This window comes from Phalaenopsis equestris, unplaced genomic scaffold (genome assembly GCF_001263595.1).
Source record: "Phalaenopsis equestris unplaced genomic scaffold, ASM126359v1 Scaffold000818, whole genome shotgun sequence".
NCBI lineage: Eukaryota > Viridiplantae > Streptophyta > Magnoliopsida > Asparagales > Orchidaceae > Phalaenopsis > Phalaenopsis equestris.
In genome coordinates this window covers 417844-439702 of record NW_018165258.1, presented here as the reverse complement: position 1 = coordinate 439702, position 21859 = coordinate 417844, and positions in this window count along the sequence as shown.

Here is a 21859-nt window from a genome sequence, read left to right as displayed (position 1 = left end):
CTCGAGAATTGGCTCCTCGCTCCCGGTGCTGTCGTAAGCAGTGTCATTGATGTGTTCTTTGGACATGACAACAAGTTCATCAGACTCAAGTATGATTTAAGGATCATTTTGGGGATTAAGATCGAAGTTAGATTGGTCATAATTAGTTACGTTATCACTAGAAACAGTTAAAACGTAGCTGAAATCACAATCATTATATTCATAAGTCCCAAGAGGAACAAATAGATAAACATACAAAGTTGGGGGTTTGAGGTTTTTCTTCCCCGAATTTGAGACAACTAATCTGGTAGAGGCGGCCCCTATTCTACCCCCCTTGCTATCAATCTTTTTTATGACACTTTTCTTCTTCTTCTTTGTCCTTGATGATGACGGATCTCCTGGCGAAACCTTCATCTCGGGTTTGGTATGCTGCAGACTTTGAATGGAGGCTTGTTTAAATGCAGACTGTAGCTTGTTCAGTATCTTCTTTAATTGTTTTTATGATGATCTATGATCTACTCCATACCTCATTCCATCCTTCTTCTCTGGTATATGCAAAAGATTGTTTTGATGAATCCTGTATTTAATTGAGGACCCTTTTGAGTTCGTCCCAAGTTTTACTCAATCTATCTGTTCCAGTATACAAGTTAGGTAGGAAAATTAGCTCAGCCAAAATCATGTTTATGGAACCTTTTTCAGGTTCTCTTAAATATTCTTTCAAGATTGTTACGTTCCCTTCTTTAAGGTTCCTCTCGAGCCAATGCTAAAAGATGAAGCATCCCTCTATAGTGTCTCCGAGCAATCGGTGGTATGGGTAATAATTTTGTTCATTTTTCCTACCCACCTCTTCGGGCCTCTTCGGGCTTCTTCAGGCTTCTTCAGGTCTGGTAGTCTGAATTTCGGCTTCTTCATCAGACTTCTGAATATTTTAGGTATAGCTTTATCATTGAAAGAATACACCGTTTTACATCATTCTGATAGGGACACTTTCTTGTCCCCTGTTCGAGGTCTTCCTTCTCGAGGCGGTCGCTGATTGGATTGACTACTCTGTTTCTCAGCATACTGTAATGAAGACTGGCGAGGACCTTCTGCATATATCTTCATCGGCTGCTTTCCTTTGTTGATGGTTGCTACTACTCCTGATTTCTTTTCGAACACTCTGGTCACCTTGGCCATTTCGTGTGGCTCCATGTGCTTGATTTCCTCCTGAAGACTGCTAGCTTTACTGAGTAGCTTCTTGAGTCCCTTGAGCATGAACCCTTGAGCATGAAAGCTACTGGTCCATGAATTCTCTTGAGTAGAATTTCAATCGCATGATGTTCCTGTAGCTAAGGTTCACATTTTATGCTACGATTTCTCCACCTCAAAATATAGTCCACCAAAGTTTTGCTAGGCTTTTGTTTTTCCATCATGAGCTCTCTAATAGACACATGATGTTGTGCCCCAATGAATCTTTTCACAAATAGCTGTTCCAACTTGAAAAATATTTTAACTGCCCCGGTTGGGTAAGTCAGCGTACCAGTCGAAAGCAATTCCTAACAAGCTGCTGACTAACTGCTGGAAGAATAGAGCTTCACTACTCCTCGTGTTGCCACAACTGGCTTGGAAATGTGCTATATGTTGTCTGGAATTCCCAGTATCATCAAATATTTTGAAGTTTGGGGCTAGAAAACCCTTGGGGAAAGAAACGACATCGAATTCCTCTGGGTAAGGTCTACCCTTTAAAATTAATGCACCACCCTTAGATTGGGTTAAGGCGTCCCACACTTGTTTAATCATTTGCTTGAACTCCTTTTCTGGTATAGCACCTGATGGAGAATCCTTTCTATGTTGCTCGTCTCTGTTTGCTGAAGCAACCTCCTTCTTTCATCTGTGATGTGTATGATTTCCAGCTGATTGATCTTTGAAGAAGCCAATTACGGCGCTTGTGATTGCCTTTGAATAGTGGCCATGGTGGTCATGGCTACAGCCATTTCTTCTATTCTTTCCTCCAGTAGGCTAACTTGTTCATCCCTTAAGAGGATAGCCCTACACAGTTCATCTACGGTGTTCTCTTCAGTGAGAGGTTGAGCCTCATGCGCAGATGTGGCGGCTATGGTTTTAATTATAGGGAATTCCATGAAATCTTCCTCCATGTAATAATTATAGTCAAAATATTCATCATCATCATCGATGGAAACTCCGTGTTTCTGAGCCAACTCAGAAATTTTGACTCTGAGCTTTTCAACTTTTTCTTCGATTATCGATTCTTGAATCATCTTAAGATCTAGAGGACCCTGCTGGACATCCTCTACTTGTTCCTCCATCTCACTGGCTCTTATTAAGATGATGGAAGATATCCAGACTCTGACTTCATTCCATGTTCTTGTCCCGCGGGCTTACCGGACTGTATCGGTGCAGCGACCTTTGGTACCCATACCTTTTTCTTTTTCGACGATGATGTCTCAGGATGGAGTTTCTTAGTAGAAACATTGGTATGTCAAGGGAAAATATGCTCCCCATGGTGTAGATCGGCTATAGTGTTAGGCAATCATCTTGTCTTTGCCTTTGTGATTCTAGGAATATCTCCATAATGAGTGACGGGTAAGATTTTTAGACCCAGTCTCGACTCAACCGGTCGACGGTCTGCGGTCCTGGTGGTGGTATAATCAGTAGTAATCACTGCGGTATTAACTTTATTCCTTAAACGAAATCAAATGGGGATGCGAGTAGGTGGCACTCCAGTTGTCTTGTGAGACTGCCCGACGGACTTGACGCCCTTCAAAATTTCCTTCTTCATGGGAGGAAAAATTGCATGTCCCACTCGTTTAAGTAACTTGCTAACTGAACATCCTTCTTTGGCAGATATCCTTTTGAAAACTGCACTAACTCGGGCGATAGGAGTGAACATCTTTCTCTCCTCACCAAGTCCATGAAGTGGTGGTAATGCGGGGGCAATTTTCCGGATACTCTAGTATCCATCGGTATCCATCAAAAGATGGAATCTATTCCCTCGTAGGAGTGGATAAATTTTTGGTAATCCTTCTTCATCTTAATGAGGCTCCTCCTCAACGAGTGTCTTCTCAGGAGCCTGGGCTTTGATGGCCCTCCGAACCCTTCTGTTACAGTTCCTTTTTTTGGGTTCGGATTAGTGTTACAATCCTTGAGCTTGATCTGATTTCAAACACGGGTGGTGGGACAGTTAATCCCTCAATTAGATCCTCAATAATAATTACTTCTTTCCCCTTAACAGCAGCAGAGATAGCAGGTTTAGCGGGTGTCATGAAGGTAGTAGTTTTGGCCTTCTTGCAGGCAGGGAAGTCTTGAAGGCAGTTCAAGTTGAATTCTGAAAATGGTTCCTGTATTTCTGGAGCGGCAATCTTCATGACTACAAACTGGGCTTTCCCGAGGTTGACCTCGAGATCTTCAAATCTGGCTCCAAATTTCATGGTAGAAGCAAGGTTACGGGCTTTGTGGCTCATTGGCAGGTTGTAGGAAAAGGTCAACGTTGGGTAGGTCATTGCAGCAGGCTTGAAAACAGAAAGTTTTAAGGTTAGCTATATGGCTAAAATCCTCGTAATTTTTACTGCAAGCATTGACAGTACACTGATGCAAACACTGAAAGTAGAGGTTGATCTATAGACCGGGTGGGTCTTAATTTATGGGTATTTTAAATTTTTTTTAAGAAAAATTAAGAGATGGAAAAAATTAATTAATATAAAGAAATTTTAAAGTGCGCTTAATTTGAAGAATGGAAAATCAAATATTGAAGGGAGATGTGAAGTATTTTACGACCCAGTGCGGGGCCCATTTAATGGCAGAAAATGCCCTGGTGAAATTAGTCCACCGACACACCTATTGGGGATCCAACCGTATTGGGGATTCAAACCCATATAAGAAAAATTTAAAGAGTACTTAATGGCCTCCTGAACCCCTCTATTCAAAGATAGTTGAACAGATAGTCCTAAAGTCCTCCTAAAGTCCAAGGAGTTAGTTTAGTCATACTTTCCCAATACAGAAATGGGTAAAGTATGCCAACGGAAGAAGGGTAATTTAGTCCAAGAGGGACATGGACACATTACTGATGTGTGAAGATAATATTTCCCTATTTGTATGGAGAGAAAAGCTTATCCGCAGCGGAGTACCCGGAAGCTATCGACACTATTTTTTTGGTTGGAGGAGTTGCCCGTAAGAAGCTGTCGGTTACCGGAATCCAAATCCCGTTGCCCGCTTCAGAAGGACCTTTTAATTTACATATATATATATATATATATATATATATATTTACTTTTAGAAAAATATGAAATCAAACTGACCTCATATTTTTTATAGTTTAAATGAAAGAGCATTGTACCTCAAATCCATAGCATTTGAAGAAGACTCTGGTGTACAGCTCCAGGCCTTCTAGTATGTTGATGAATCTTTCCTAAAGTTTTTCATAGAATTCAAACTCTCTTTTCTTTACTTTACTCATCTTATAGTATTCTGCTGTGGTGATCAACAGTGGTTGTCGAGGGCGCACCCTCATTTCAATATCAGTGAGAATCCAAGCTGGTGTTGTCTCTGTCTCCAGTAGAATATATGACTCCCCCATCCAGTGATCAGTGCTCTGAAATCCATCGTCGGTTGATGTGTACTCTTTTAGAGTATTGTAACACTCTAGGTGGAGGACGTTGCAGTCTGGGCATTCCACAATCACCCCTGTAGCTGGTGTCCATGTAAGAATCTCAGCATTGCTTGTCGAGCAACCCATACGAAGATCATATGAAGCTCCTTGTATCTCTGGCTCTGTAGCGAACTCAAACTCATCCACTATGGTAGGCAAGCTGGAAGAGGTCTCTCTCATGCCTAGATCAATGATTTTCCCCTCAGGAATAGGGGTAAGCAAGTTTTATGCCTCCTTCTGGCATCTTCTATCTTCGCGCAGGAAAGCTCTATGTTTTCTACTATTGGTGTTTCTGCATTGAGTTCTTTGTAGTGGCATGTCTGACAGTCTTTTTTCATTAGCAGTGACTAGGCCTCCAGTTGGTACAATTATCATAGATGGCAGGTGACTAGTCCCCTACATCGGATCTTGCTGTATTATCACATTTTTCCTCTTTAGTAAGGAATTCTCCTTGATGTTGGTCTTTATCAGTGATGGTAGTCCTTATTTTTCTTAACGACTAACTACATCCATTAGGGGACCCTCATAGTCCATGTTAACTTGAATGAAGTCCATGTCGAAGTCTATGGTGCCACCCTGTGGTGCCCTTTCTTCATCAAGTGCGAGGTTCCAACCATTTTTTAAAGAAAAAATCAACCTATGTCCTGACATTCTCTCTGCAGACAACAGAAAAAATATCAATGCACTAAAATTTAGCAGGAACAAGAACAAAATAAAGTGTTTGTTAAACAAAATTTTGTGTTATATTGGTGAGAAGATCATTTATTTATGTATATATTCTTTTGTTTAATTTAGTAAAATATCAAAATTTTAAGGGTAGAGAAGAGAAAATAAAAAGCATGTAATTTAAAAAATTTTCTTTTTATTGAGGTTAAATTTATTACAAACATTTGGACCCAGTCACAGACGTTTGGTCAAATAAATAACCCCAGAATGATCAAAATTTCAAAATTTCAATTCAAGTATTGTCAAATTGCATAGTATGTCTTCAAGTATCATTCGTTGATTGACAACATAGGTCTTTAGCCTTGGAAATGCACTAGCTGGTAGGCTCCTCCTGTGTAGACATTTTTCTATGATAAATGGTCCTTCCCAAGTTGGCTCAAATTTTCCACCTATCTTGCGGCGTGCAAGAATAGGCCTTTTGAGCACAAGTATGAGATCACCAATTTTTAATGTTCTTGGGTGGACCAAATTGTCATGAGCTTGTATCATCTTTGCTTAGTAAAGCTCCAGATGCTGTTGTGCTTCTAGCCATTTGTTTGAGCACAAGTATGAGATCACCAATTTTTAATGTTCTTGGGTGGACCAAATTGTCATGAGCTTGTATCATCTTTGCTTAGTAAAGCTCCAGATGCTGTTGTGCTTCTAGCCATTTGCCTTCAAGACTTTCCAATTCTTCAAGTCTGAGTTTTGCACTTTCTTCTATTGTAGATTGATTGGCGATAGTGAATCAGAGAGATGACGTCTAGAACTTCTAGTGGACACGAGCATGTAGGGTATACACTGAGTGGGATTCCTGAACGTTGTCCGATAGGCCCACATGGTTTCTAGAAGTTTGTTATGCCAATCTCTTTTTTTTCCATCTAATGTCTTTTTCAAAATCTGGACCAGTGTCTTGTTGAAGGCTTTGGTTAAGCTATTTTCCCTAGGATAGTAAATTGTAGAGTACCTCTAATCTATCCCGTGTCATTTGTCAAAGTTGTTTATTTTTGTACTTTTAAAGGCTGTCCCATTGTCATAGATTATTCTGTACGGAACTCCAAAATGGTAGACGAGTTGGCTTTTAAAAAATTAAAGGACGTGCTGTGTTGTAAACTCTTGTAACGGCACTGCCTCTGCCTATTTGAAAAAGTAATCTATAGTTGCAAGGATAAATCTGTGTCCTTTGGAAGATGGAGGGTATATCGAACCTATGATGTCAGTGCCCCAACACTCAAAGGGCCACGAGGCAACTGTTTGGTGTAACACATTTAGAGGTTGGTATAAGATCACCCCATACACTTGGCACTGGTGACATTTTCTAGTTGTATCCATGTAGTAGGACATCATTCTTAGACAATAATATTCGAGTTGCTTGATCTTCATTTTCACCTTTGGCCCTGACTGGTGAGCACCACACAATCCGGCATGTACTTCTTTGACAACATTCTATGCTTCTGCTTTGCTCAAAGATCGTAGCCACATCTGATCAAATGATCTTTTATAGAGGACATCACCAATTAAAGCATATGACATAGCTCTTCTTGTGATGTGGTGTGCTACTGACTTGTCCTCTGGCAGCTTTCCAGACTGCAAATATTCTAGTAATGTATTACACCAATCTTCATTTACATCAGCAACCGCAATCATCATTTCTTCTTCTTTTTCGAGCTTGTGTAGATTTTTGAGGTCGATTCAAGACAAAACCTATCTTCCTTGTACTGTGATATCAATGGAATCCTCCTGGGGACATGTTAATTCTTTTGCAAGTTTTGCTAGAGCGTCAGCATGGGCATTATCTCCCAAAAGAATCCTGGAAAAAGTTACATTAGGAATCTGCTCGAGCAGCTTCATTGTGTACTGGTTGTATTTTACTAACCTTGGCTTCAAAATCTTATACTGTCTGGCTAATTGCTGGATGACGAGTTGTGAGTCACCATAACTAACAATATCTGTTATATCCATTGAGATTGCTAATTCCAATCCAGTAATTAAGGCTTCATACTCTGCTTTGTTGTTTGTGCATGGCTCTGTCAGGTTCTATGACAACCTCAGCATACCCTTATCTGCCATGATAAATATCAAATCAATCCCTGCTTTGACTGGTATAATTGTGTCTGATCCTTTGTCTTTTATGGCCCACAAACCTCCATCTAAGTACATCTCCCAGCGTTGCTGACTAGATAATTCCATTTATAATACTTGTTCATCTGGAAATTTTGGAAGATCGTCATTGAGAGGGGACCCAGCTGGCAGTGGGTGTACAGCGAGAAAATCAGCTAAAATTTGTCCCTTGATAGCATGAAGGGGAACAAAAGTTATATCAAATTGCAAAAAAATCATCGACCATCTGACTAGACATATAGAGAGTGTTGGTCGGGTCAACAAATATTGCAACAGATTAACTATCGAAATGAGGGTAGTATTATGAAAAAGCATATAATGTCTAAGCTTTTGGGTGGCAAAAATTAAAGCTAAGGAATGCTTCTCAATCGGCGGATATCTTATCTCTGTCGGTATTAGGCAGTAACTTAAGTAATAGAGTGTGTGTTCTTTACCCTTGTCATTGATTTGGGCTAAGAGGGCTCTAAGAGAGTAATCTAAGGCTGCGGTATAAAGTATGAATGGTTTTTCCGGGATAGGGGCTGCCAAAACAGGAGGTGTCATTCAGTATTGCTTAACGACTTCAAAAGCCTGCAGGCATTTCTCTTCCCAAAATAATTTCCCAAAATAATTTGGCAAAAATAATTTGGCATCCTTTTTAATTAATGTTGAGAAGAGCTGACACCTACATGAGAGATTAGAAATAAAGCATCTTAGATATGCCACTTCCCTTGGAAGGAACGTATTTGTTTCAAGGTTTTGGGAGGAGGCATTGCCAAGATAGTTTTAATCTTATCCGGGTCAATCTAGATTCCCAGATGACGGACAACGAATCCTAGAAATTTTTCAGAGGTAACGCCCAAGGCACACTTTAATGGATTCATCTTAAGGTCATCTTATCGTAGATTCATCTTAAGGTCATATTATCGTAACCATCCTCAAATGATCCTCAAATCATACAAATGGTATATTTTTCATTTACTTTTGATGACAAAATCATCCACGTACCACTCTACTTGATTGTGAATGAGATCATACAAAATCTTTGTCATAGCTCGTTGGTATGTCGCTCTGGTGTTCTTCAACCAAAACAACATCACTGTGTAGCAAAAGATCCCAATCGGTGTTCTAAATATTGTAAGCGCTACATCCTCGGGAGACATCTTGATTTGGTTATACCCCGATGATCCATCCATGAAGGAGAAAGTTTCATGTGTCGAAGCAATATCCACCATCATTTGTAGTATTGGCAGTGGGAACTCATCCTTTGGACATGCATTATTCAAATCCCTGAAGTCAAAACATACACGGATTTGTTCATTTTTCTTCTTAACAGGTATAATGTTATCTAACTATGTGGGGTATTGCTCTTCAATTATAAAGTTAGTGTCTATTAACTTCTACACCTCGACAATAAATGACTTGTTGCTCTATTTTGAGGCACATTCTTCTTGGAGCTTGTTTTACTATGGTCATATCTTTGTCCACCTAGAGTTTATGAACTGCAACCTCTGCTGATAGTCTTGGAATTTAATCATAATTCCATGCAAAGCAGCATTTGAATTCTGTTAACAATTTGATCAATTCTTAAGATTCTTCATCATTGAGTAGAGAACTTATAAATGTAGGCCGGGGATGCTCCTCCATCCTAAGGTTAATTTCCTTTAGTTCATCGATAGTTCATTTGATTTTTTCCTCAAATTCTAGTGGAGCATCTTCTATTAGCTGATCAGTAGAGTCATCCTCCACATCATGGCAGCCCTCTTCCAATTCACTAGTAACAACCATGCAAGACTTTGAATCATCGACCGGTCCCACTGTACCAAATATAAGACCCTCTTTCGAGTTAGGAGTTCGACTTTAAATATTCCATAATTTTTTAAAAAGTCATAATTTATCTTTTGGCATTTGTTTTGGCGAATGTTCCTTTTGAATTAACTTTTGTACACAAGGCAAAAAGTAACCAAAAGGTAATTCCATTATTCATTAGGATTCTCATCCAAATTTACATGATTTTCAAGATTAGTAGAAGTAGAAGCACGTTAAAACTTGATCAGCTTTGAACCTTCCTAAGATGCTTGAGCTGGCTTGCAACTTCCTTTTGACAATATTAGAGCATCGTAGATGCTTGAGCTGGCATGCAACTTCCTAAGATGAGCTAGCACATTGTAATCCACTTTGTATGATCCTCCAATTTTCTCTTGATTATGTTATTCTTGCACTGGTGGAGGTGGAGGTAGCTCTTCTCGAGTTACTATTTGCTTTCTTTTATCAGTTGGAGCTGACCTCGGGGGTAATACTTTCCCGCTCCTTAAGTTCACTTCTATAATTTCTTCTTTCTGAGATATAATTGTCGAATTTTCCTGTGTTTCTTCTTTATCGGAAAGATTTAAGTTGATGGCCAGTGGTGCACCAAGATGCTCGAGGATTGGATCCTCACTCCCGGCACTGTCGTAAGCGGTATTGTCAATGTCTCCTTAACTCTTGTTAGCAAGTTCATCGGACTCAAGTACAATTTGAGGTTCATTTCAGGAATGGAAATCAAAGTTAGATTAGTTATAATTGATTATGTTATAACCAAAAATAGTTAATAAAAAACAATTAAAACGTAGCCAAAATTACAATCATTATATTCATAAGACCCCATAGGGGTAAAAAGATTATCATACAAGGTTAGGGGTTTGAGGATTTTCTTCGATTTTCTTCCCCAAATCTGAGGATTTTCTTCCCCAAATCTGAGAAAACTAATCTAGTAGAGGTAGCCCCTATCCTACCCCCTGTGTTATCAGTCTTCTTGGTGGTATTCTTCTTCTTCTTCTTCTTCTTCTTTGACGATGATGGATATTCTAGTAAAATCTTCATATTGGGCTTGGTAGGCTGAAGACTTTGAACGGAAGCTTTCCTTGAAGCAGACTGGATTTGGTTCAGGACCCTCCTGCGCTTGTTCCAAGTCGTAGGCCATCCATCTTTTCCAATATATGGGTCAATCAGAGAGATTGACTCAGCTGAAATCATATTAATGGAACCCTTTTCAGGTTCTTTTAAATATTTTTTTGGGATCGTTATATTCCCTTCTTTAATATTCTTCTCGAGCCAATCCTTGAAGACAAAACATTCTTGTATAGTGTGTCCAAGAAATTTGTGATACTAGCAATAATTTGGTTGATCCTTCTTGTCAACCTCTTCGGGTTTTTTTGGATCTAGTAATCTGAACTCAGGCCTGTTCATCAGGCTTCTAAACATTTTGGCTATGACTTCATCTTTGATGGAATACACCACCTTCCTACGTTCCGCAATGGACATTTTCTTGTTCTTTATTAGGTATGATCCTCCTTGATGCGGTTGCTGGCTAGACCGGTCATACTGTTGTCTATGTTGTTGAGCATGCTACAATGATGACTGACAAGAATTTTCATCAAGTATCTTCATTAGTTGTTTTCCTTTATCGACTGTTTCCACCGTTCTGGATTTCTTTTCAAATACTCTGGTAATCTTGCACTTCTCAGACTTTTCATGAGAATCCATATGTTTGAGTTCTTCTTGAAGAATACTAGCTTTGTCGAGTAGCTTCTCGAAGGATTTAATGGTGAGTCCCTTGAGCATGAAAGCTACTGGCCCATGGATGCTTTTTTGTAAGATCTCAATCGCGTGATGTTCCTGTAGCTGAGGTTCACATTTCATGCTAAGGTTTCTCCACCTCAAGATGTAGTTCACAAAAGTCTCTTTGGGCTTTTGCTTCTCTACTATGAGATCTCCAATAGAAACATGTTGTTGCGCTCTGGAAAATCTCTTCACAAAAAATTGCTTGAACTTGGTGAATGTCTTAACTGATCCGTTGGGTAGTTCGGCATACCAATCAAAAGTGATACCTGACAAGCTGCTGACAAACTGTCAAAAGAGCAAGGCTTTGTTACCTCAAGTATTACCACAACTGGCTCAAAAATGTGCTATATGCTATATGGGATTTCCAGTCCCATCAAATATCTTAATGTTTGGCGACACAAAACCCTTAGGGTAGGGTATGGCATCTAACTCCTCCAGGTAACATCTACCCTTCAAAATCAATGCACCACCCATAGATTGGGTTAAAGCCTCCCAAACTTTCTCGACCATTTGCTTGAATTTCTTTTCTAGAATAGCACTTGGTAGAGAATATTTCTTTTGTTTCTCATCTCTATTTGCTGAGGCAACTTCCCTCCTTTCATCTGCGATGTGTCTAATCTCCAGTTGATTAAGTTTTGGAGAGGCTAACTGTGGTGGATGAGATTGTCCCTGAATTGTGGCCATGGTAGTCATGGCAGTGGCCATCTCTTCCATTCTTTTCTCCATTTGGCTAATTTGTTCATCCCTTCAGAAAATAGCCCTACGCAGCTCATCTACGGCGTTCTCTTCGATGAGAGGTTGAGTGTCGCGTGCAGATGCAGTGGCTCTGGTCTCAATGACATTGATCTCCATGAAATCTTTCTTGAGGTAATCATTAACTTGAGGTAATCAATCATTAAAGTCAAAATTTTCATCATCATCGATGAAAACTCCATGTTCTCGGGCTAACTCAGAAATCTCGACCCTGCATTTTTTGAACTTTTCTTCAATTATCGATTCTTGTAACATCTTGAGATCTGGAGGACTTAGCTGGATATCCTCTGCTTGTTTCTCCATCTTTCTAGCAATTATTGCGACAATGTCAGATACTTTAGACCCTGGATTCATTCCATGACCTTGCCTTGTGGGCTTTCTGTACCGTATCGGTACAACAAACTTGGTTATGCATACCCTCTTCTTTGACAGTGATGTCTTAAGACAGAGTGTCTTAGTAGAAACATCAGCATGTCGAAGAGAAGTATGCTCTGCATAGTGCACACTAGATACGGTACTGGGTAGCCTCTTCGCCTATTCCTTTAGAGTTTTAAGAATTTTCTTGTGACTGGTACTTGGTGGAATTCTTGGACCCAGGCGTGACTTAACTGACCGACTTCCTGTAGGTCTAGTGACAGTAGAATCAGTGGTAACAATGGTGGTATCAACTCTGCTCCCCAGGCAAAACTAGACAGAAATGCAGGCAGGCAAGGCTTTAGTTGATTTCCGGGAGCGTCTGGGAGATCTGATGTCTTTTAAAATTACTTTCTTCATGCGAGGGGATATTGCACGTCTCACTCATTTGAGTAGCTTACCAATTGAACAACCTTATTTGACAGCTAGTCTCTGGAAAATTGAATTGACTCGGGTGATAGGAGCGGGCTTCTTCTTCTTCCCAACAGGTTCATGAAATGTCAGTAAAGTAGCAGCAATATTTCAGATACTTTCATACCCATTAGTATCCATTAAGGGATGGAATCTACTCCCTTACAGAAGTGGATAGGTTTCCAGCAATGTAGACTCATCCTGGTGATGAAGTTCATCAATGGGTACCTGCTTAGAAAGTTGGGCTTTAGTAGACATTCAAACCTTCCTGTTATGGTTTCTCCTTTGGGTTTGGGTTAACAGTGCGGTCCCAAACTCGACCCAATTTCAAACACTGACGGTGGGACAACCAATCCTTCAGTTGGGTCTTCAACGATTATAACTTATTTTCCCTTAGCAGAAACGGGAACATTTGGCTTGGTAGGTGTCATGGTGGTAGTTGTCATGGTGGTAGTAGTCTTGACCTTCTTGTAAGAAGGGAAATTCTGAGGGTAACTCAGGTTAAACTTAGCAGATAGCTTTTGAACCTCTGGAGCGGCGACTTTCATTATGACAAATGGAGCTTTCCCGAGAACAACCAAGAGATCTTTGAATCCTGCTCGGTACCTAATGGTGGGAGCGACATTGTGGGCACTGTGGCTCATCGGCAGGTTGCAGGAAAAGTGAAAATCAGGAACGCCATTGCAACAGCTTCAAAAAAGAAAGCTCTGGGGTTAGCTATTTGACTAATACCTCATAATCTTAGTGTGAGCAATAAAAATTAACAGAGGCCGATCTGTAGACCGAGTAAGCATTTATTTATTTTCTGGAGATTTTAAAATTCAATAAACATAGTTTGAAAGTATAAAGATTAAATTAATATAAAAAAATTAAAGAGCACGCACAGCACGACACAATCTGATTTAATTTGCAAAATAACAAATCAAACTTGAAAGGGAAAAAAATACAGTTCAGGACCCAGTGCGGGACCAACTTAAGAACGTACAATGAGTCCGACCCCACACAAGGATTAAAAAGTCCTTAATGGATTTCTGAACCCCTTTGTTTAAAGGTGGTTGAACAGACCGTCCTGAAGTCCAAAAGAGCTGACCGTACTAACCCAAGAATGAAATGGTAAAACATGCAAACGGAAGAAAGTTATTTTGGTCCAATAGGGACATGGAAACATTACCAATAAATGAGGATAATATTTTTTGATTTAAATGGAGAGAGAAGCTTTTCACTAGCAGAGCACCAGGAGCTATTGACACTTTTTTGGGTGTGGAGAGTTGCCCGTTGGAAGTTGTCGGCCGCCGAAATCAAAATCCCGTTGCTCGCTTTGGAAAGGCATTTAATTTACACATATATACAAGTTTAGAAAAATATGAAATCAAGCTGACACTATATTTTTCACAATTTAAATGAAAGAACACTATACCTCAAACCATGTATTATCCTGAAAGACAAACGCAAGACTTGAAGGTGAGGCTCAATCAAATAAACTAAGAAATATAAGACGACTGTTTGTTCTGCAAAAGTATTTTATGTGCCTAAAATTTCCCCTATTTAATATGAAGAATTAAATAAGGTTTATATTAAGCTGGGTCGAAAAAGATTCCTATAAGCGCAAGCCCCTATAGTTAATTACATCTTAGATAACCGAAGTCACCTAAGAAAAATCTCGATAAAAATCAGAAAAAGTTATCTTCAAATAAGTCAAAAGGATATGAATTTTCAACAAGGTCACACAAAGAGGTGTGAAAGGCGAATGAATCAAATTTGGAACATTTTGTTGTAGAGTCCAAAAGAGGAAGAACTAAGAGATGTTACAGATCCCAAGGAGAACCTCGGTGACTTCCCAAGCTATGCTGATGTTTGGTTTCAATTTGAGGAAGGATTATTTAAATGTTTCATCTTACCAATTTTATTTGTTAGGGCTTACATTTATGTGAAACGATCACATAAATAGCCTGGAGAATGTGAGGATTTAGGTCGTGATGAATGACAACCTCAGAATCCTAAGACAAGTTTGGGTTATATTTTGTAGCAGAGCTATACAAAGTCCTCAAGATGAGTTGAGGATTTATGTTGTGCTTAGGCAGACAACCTCAAAGTCCCATCACTAGTTATTTAATTCTAAGAAAAGATGTGTTGTTGTAGATCCTCTTGCTGATGAAGATGGTTGTGCTGCCAAAAATGCTAGCTCCAAACTCCTCGTCATGACGAGTCTAAGTTTTCTAATGTGTCAAGTTATAATGTCAAATCAGATGTCCCTATGGTTATGGTAATTTAATTATTATGGGGCATATTAAAGTTGATTAGAGTGACACTGGTTAGGATCCTATAGTTTCCTCGTTCTGACACCACTATTTTCTATCGGATTCACCTAGTCCAAATGAATTTACTAAACACAATTTAATGAATTTTGTACTTTCATTTAGACCGTGGGAACTCTCATTAGAAACCTTAGGTTACCTCCTCCGATGTATTCCCATTCATCCGATAAAGATGTCTTAATTTAGTTGCAATTATTATTTTGTGATATTTGAGATAAAATTTTGAGTTGTCATATATTTTGAAACATGTGCCGATGAATTTTATCTTAGTTATTTTAGTTTTGTTTTTGGTTTTGCAGTTATACTAGTAGTTTTGGTTTTCATGCAAGGTGACATCGTTGTTTAACATGCAAGTTTTATAAGCAAAAAAAAGTGTGAAAAAGTACATGAAAAGACAGTAATGTAAACTATAAAATAGTAACTAGCGAGTTTTCTCGTTCCACCACCTAAAAGGTCAGTACTTACAAGGCATGTATATAATATTGCAAGGAAGTTAAATTGCAAGAGTAGATGAAGGTTTAACTACCAAACCCCAGGCTATAATTTTGCTGGACCTTGGAAGATTCTAGTAGATGATTTAGAACAAAATATGCAAGTCCAATTTATTCTTCAGAATGTCCAATAAATATCAAAATGCTCGAGGCACGACCTTAGATCACTTTGAAGATCTCTTGAAATGTTTCGAGTTCATTTTGGACTTATCATATTGTTCCATTAATCATCCGAGGCTAAGGGTGATTACCCTGTTGCTCAGTGAAACTTAATAATTTAATTATTTCAAGGATAGGATGCTCAATTAGTCAATTAATGCTTCATTTAAAAGTTATGTGAGTGGGTGCCCCTAAGGCAAGTCTAGGTTATTTAAGATTATGGTGCCCACAGTTAAGGTCAGACTTATAGTGTTTAAAAATATTAATCACCAATCATATTATCGATCAATTGAGTTTTAACATCGAGTCTAGGTCACTACTAAGCCTTTAACAATCATGATAGGTGAAATGGTGATTATCAAAATTTTGATTTCAGGGGATATGTATTCTTATCCAATGTTTAAATTATCATCAACTTTGGGATTAAGGCAAGGAAATTATCATCTTCCTTGCTTAAGCCCTATCACTTAAGAATCGTCTGATCTTAATTGATTTCCAAGTCGTGAAAATTAGGAGGATTATGATTTTATTGATGTTGTGCAAGGGTGGTGAGTGATTTTCAATCTTTTAACCCCATTGTACTTCAATCATCCAAACATGTTTATTAAGATCAAAATTACCCATTTTCCCTTGGTTAATCCTAAATTTTGATTAAGGCACCAAAGTATGAAATTACCACTTTGCCCTTGGGGCACTTCACTTTATATCTCTTTAAACACAACTCAAATGACTTTGAGGGTTTAGAGTGTCATATCCATGAGTTAACTATAATGTTTAGACGAGAAAATGTGGACCTCTCCAAATTTAATTTAATTATTTATTTAAATTTAAAAAATAAGAATTTCAATAGTTGATTTGTTTAACTTTCCAAAATGAAGTTTTTATTTATGAGAAAATTATTAAAGGTTTTCTTAGGTCATAGAAATGCTTAAATTAAATTTCATTGTCTTTTAAATTAACTTATTATAATTATCTTAATGGGAAAATTCACTTTTAAGCCTTAAATTTTTTTTTAATTTATGGAAAATTAGGAAAAATATTTTAATGAGTCCCAAGTGATCAGAGAAGAATTGCGAACATTTTGAAATATTTTGGTATTTTTTGGTTTTTTAATTATTTTAGTTATTTTAAATCCAAAATAAGGCTAAAAAATCAAGTATTTTACCAAAAATAACTTTTATCTTTCCTTAGCGCCCCTAATCACAAGAAACTCAGAAAACTACTTTTTATAATTTTCCCAAGTGTATTTATTTTATTATAATTATTTTTTACAAAAATACAAGGTTCCTTAGAAAATTCATTTGAATGCTTGAACTCCATCAAAAAATTTTAAAATTTTTACAGTGGGTAAATATAACTTTTATGAACAATGTGGGATTGATTTTGTTAATTTTTTATAAGTATTTAATTTACATAAATTAATAAAACATATTTGCATTTAGTTAAATATAAAAATTCACGAGGTAATCCAAAGCATCAAAATATTTTTCCCATACTTCTCTGACCACAAGAAACCTACCAAAATTATTCTCATATTTTTCCAAGTGATATTTTAATTTATATAATTAAAATAAGACAAAAAGGTCACTCTAGCTTGAAAATTAGGGATATAAGTATAGAGATGCTCTCTGATCTTTGAAAAATCAGAGAACACCCCCTCTGTGATGGGGAATGAATCCTAAAAATTTGAAGCCATGGTGAGCAATATTTAGTCATGGAGAATTTAAAATACCATAGAGCGTACTTAATTCATTAAAAATCATATGTTGGACAAATAATTTTTATTTTTAATCTACATTATTCTTCTCTATTCACTAAGCAAGAGGGTGTTTTTCTTTTATTTTTATGATTTTTTTATGCAAAGATATGATTTTTTAAAGCACTGGTATTTAAATAAATAAAAAAATTTTGATTTATTTACTTATCCAGCTCAGTGCCAGCGCATCCTAAGCAGCTTCGAATCGCGCACGCTTTGTTCCACCATTCGACACCGCAAGCCACGTAGCCTCCACACGGACCGCGCTTTATGAGCCATATCTTTGTTCAGCTTCATCAGGACCATTCACTGAAAAAACACGCGATTAGATGACATCCGTTCGTCATCTCCAAGTGACCTAACCCATGAGCCGTTCATACTAAAACCTTAAAATCTTTAGCTAGGCTCAACCAAATCACATGGGGTTTGTTTTTAAATCTTCATCTACTCAAAATGAGCATATTTATATGGCTTATACGTTATGAAATACAGTAAATATGAATAGAGAGTCGAAACAAGCTCGGTTTAGGGTTAGAGTTCAATACCTTTGTCTGACAAAGGAGGCCTCAATCAGATGATTGTTGTAGCTTTGATTGCATCCAATGAACTTCTAGATGAAGTCCCAAACCTTGGAGAATTTTTTAGGTATGAATTCGATCAAGATGGATTTCAGGTGTTAGTCTAGAATTGGGTTAGAGGCTGTTTCAAAGGGGGCTTTTATGGGGAATCAACTTCTCTCACTGTGGGGATGGTGTGTGCATAATTAATTAAATTTTGGTGCACGAAAAATTTTGTCCTGGTTTTGGGCAAAAATTTGAGCTCAAAAAAATTTGAGCTCAAAATTGGGCGTGGGGGAAAATGGTGGCAGGGCTTCGCAGTGGGGGTCAGTGGGGGAAAATGGTGGCAATGAGCTTAGGAGTTTTTAGAACCTTGAGAGAAATTTGACAGAGTTTCCTTAAGTAAATTTCTGCTCTCCTCTCCTCCTTATGTGTTCGTTTGGGTGTCATGAGAGGGTGGGTTTAAATAAAATGCTTTAGGGGGTGACTTTGCAATTATTGAATATTTTATACACATCTTTATCAAATATATTATCAAAATATATAACTGTTGTCAAGTTTTTTGCGCCATTGCCGGGGATTTAAATCTTCTAGCAGCAGTATCAAATTCTTGTATTTTTGAGCATATATAAAGTCGCTGTCAAGTTTTTGGTGCCGTTTCCAGGGAGTAAAAATTAGATTTAAAAAAAATCATAATTATAGTAACGGACAAATTAGGACTATTAGAAAACTTTTACTTGAATTGGAACTTATTATAATATCTAGTTAACTATTTTTCTGTGTATTGATTTCAATTGTATGCATAAATTTGGACCTAAAAATCTTATACTTTACGATTCGCAATTAGAATGCACTGTTAGGAGAATTAGAAAACTAAGAAAAGAACCTAGAAATCCTGACACAATAGAATACAATGTGAACAATCAAGGAATAGAAAATGAACATCAACCGACACCTCTACGAGATTATGCAAATCTACAACAAATCAAATTCACTTATCTATCCAAAATCCTGATGTAGCTACTAATTCATTTGAGCTCAAAACTACTATTATCCAAATGGTACAAAATAATCAATTCAGAGGTACACCAAATGAAGATCCTAATTTACACCTCACTAAATTTTTAGAACTTTGTGCTTCTTTTAAATATGACAGAGTTTCAAATGATGCTGTTAGACTTATACTTTTTCCTTTTTCACTTAGAGATAAGGCTAAGATGTGATTAAATTCATTAGCATCTGGATCTATTAAAACTTGGGGAGAACTTTCATAGAAATTTCTATCCAAATATTTCCCTCCATCGAAATCTGCTAAACTTAGAAATGACATAGCATCATTTTGTCAGATTGATGGAGACTCGATATATGAAGCTTTGGAGAGATTTAAAGATCTTCTTAGGAAGTGCCCACATCATTCATTACGGTTGATAATTCAACCTTTTTATATTGGATTAGTGGGATCTCTTAGATCGATTATAGATGTAGCGGCTGGTGGTTGTTTAATGTAAAAACCTTTTGATGAGGCTTATTCATTAATAGAAGAGATGGCTACCAACAATTTTCAATGGCCATCTGAAAGCATAAATCCTAAAAGAGTAGCTAGTTTCCATGATTCTGATGCAATATCTATATTAGGTTCGCAGATTGCTGCAATATCAAAGAAATTAGATCATTATGGAATGAATTATTCTCCAACACCTACTATGAAGGAAGAGAATTCATCTGGCTAATTTGTTGATGTTCAACCTTCTTATGAGAGTGAGAATTCATCTGGCTAATTTGTTGAATGCTATTAACAATAGACCCAATAAAATGCTATTAAAAATAGACCCAATAATCCTTATTCAGACTATTATAACCCAGGTTGGAAGAGTCATCCTAACTTTAGTTGGAATAATAATTCTTCTACAAATCAATAATAGGCACACAAACCAGTAAACCCATTGGGAAATTCATCCAACCAAGAAAATGTTAACTACAGACCTTCTTATCCTCCAGGATTTAACAGTAACACTCAATTTAAGGAAAAGAAGTTGTTTATGGAAGAGCTTATACTTAACATGGGTCAATATTTGCAAAATCAAGGAAATCAATTAGAAATTCAAGGAAACCAGCTACAAATCAAGAATATTGAAAACCAATTGGGGCATATCGCTACTGCACTTAGTAACCGAACATTGGGAACTTTTCTTAGTATTGTGGAATTAAGTCCTAAAGATCAAGGAAAAGAACAGATAAAAGCGATACAATTATGAAGTGGAAAAGAATTGGAGACAAGAGTGCAGAAAGAAACATAAACTAAAAAAGAGAAAGTGGATAAAGAAAAAGAAAAAGATCATGAATACCCAGATTTAGAATATCCACTTACATCAACGAAAATTACTGTGGAGAAACCTCCACCACCTTTTCCTCAAAGATTGAAGCAACACCAGAAGGTTAAACAATTTTCCAAGTTTATAGAAATTCTTAAGAAATTAACGATAAATATTCCCTTCATAGAAGTTTTAGAGAAAATGCCCAATTTATGTGAAGTTTATGAAAGATGTTTTGAAAAATAAAAGGAAGTTCATTGATAATTAGACTGTTGCACCCAGCAAAGAGTATAGTGCAATTATTTAGAAAAAGCTTCCTAAAAATTAAAAGATTCAGGCAGTTTCACTATACCGTGTGTTATCGGTGAAAGATTTTATGGAAGAGCTTTATGTGATTTGGGAGCCAACATTAATCTTATACTTCTATCAATTTTTAAAAGATCAGGATTAGGAGAAGTCTCACAAACTTCTGTAACTCATCAGTTAGCAGATCATTCAGTTACTTATCCTAAGGGAGTTATAGAAGATGTGTTAGTAAAAGTTGATAAATTTATCTTTCTTGTGGATTTTATAATTTTTTATGAGGAAGATAAAGAAATAACTATAATTTTAGGGAGACCTTTTTTAGCTACTAGAAGAGCTATGATATATGTTCAAAAGGGAGAATTAACTATGAGAGTTAACGATCAAGAAGTGACTTTTAACATTGTGAAATCTATGAAATACCCTGCTGTTGAAAGAGACAATGAATCTTTTCACATGGAAATTAGTGAACATCTATTGAACGAGCATTCTAAAGAATATTTTGAAGAAAGAAAAAGATTTTGAAGACAAAGATGAAGTTATTTTGGATGAAATAGAAAATGAAGAATTAGATTATGTTAAAGAAAGATTTGAGATGCTGGATATTACAGGAAATGTTGATAAGAATCTAGTTTTGTCCATTATAAAATCACCTGAACTTGAGTTGAAAACATTACCTAACCACTTGAAGTATGTGTTTCTGGGAAACTCATCTACATTACCTGTTACTATATCTTCAGAGTTAAATGATTTGTAAGAGCAAAGACTTTTGGATACATTAAAAAGATTTAAGAAAGCTTTTGGTTGGACCTTAGCTGATATTAAAGGAATCAGTCCTTCGATTTGTATGCATAGAACTATATTGGATGAACAATATAAACCAAGAGTTGATCAACAAAGGAGATTGAACCCAATGATGAAAGAAGTAATCAAAAAGGAAATTTTAAAATGGTTGGACGCTGGAATTATATATCCTATTTCGGACAGTGCTTGGGTAAGTCCAATTCATTGTGTTCCTAAGAAAGGAGGGGTGACTGCTGAAGCACAAGAGAATAATGAATTAATACTTATCAGACAAGTTACTGGGTGGTGTATTTGCATAGATTATATAAAAATAAACACTGTCACTAGGAAAGATCACTTCCCTTTTTACCATTCCTAGACCAAATATGATAAACTTGCTGGGCACAAATATTTTTGTTTTTTAGATGAATATACCAACTACCATCAAATTCCTATTGCTCTTGAGGATCAAGAAAAGACAACATTTACTAGTCCTTTTGGAACTTTTGCTTTTCGAAGAATGCCTTTCGGATTATGGAATGCACCTGCAACATTCCAAAGATGTATGATGTC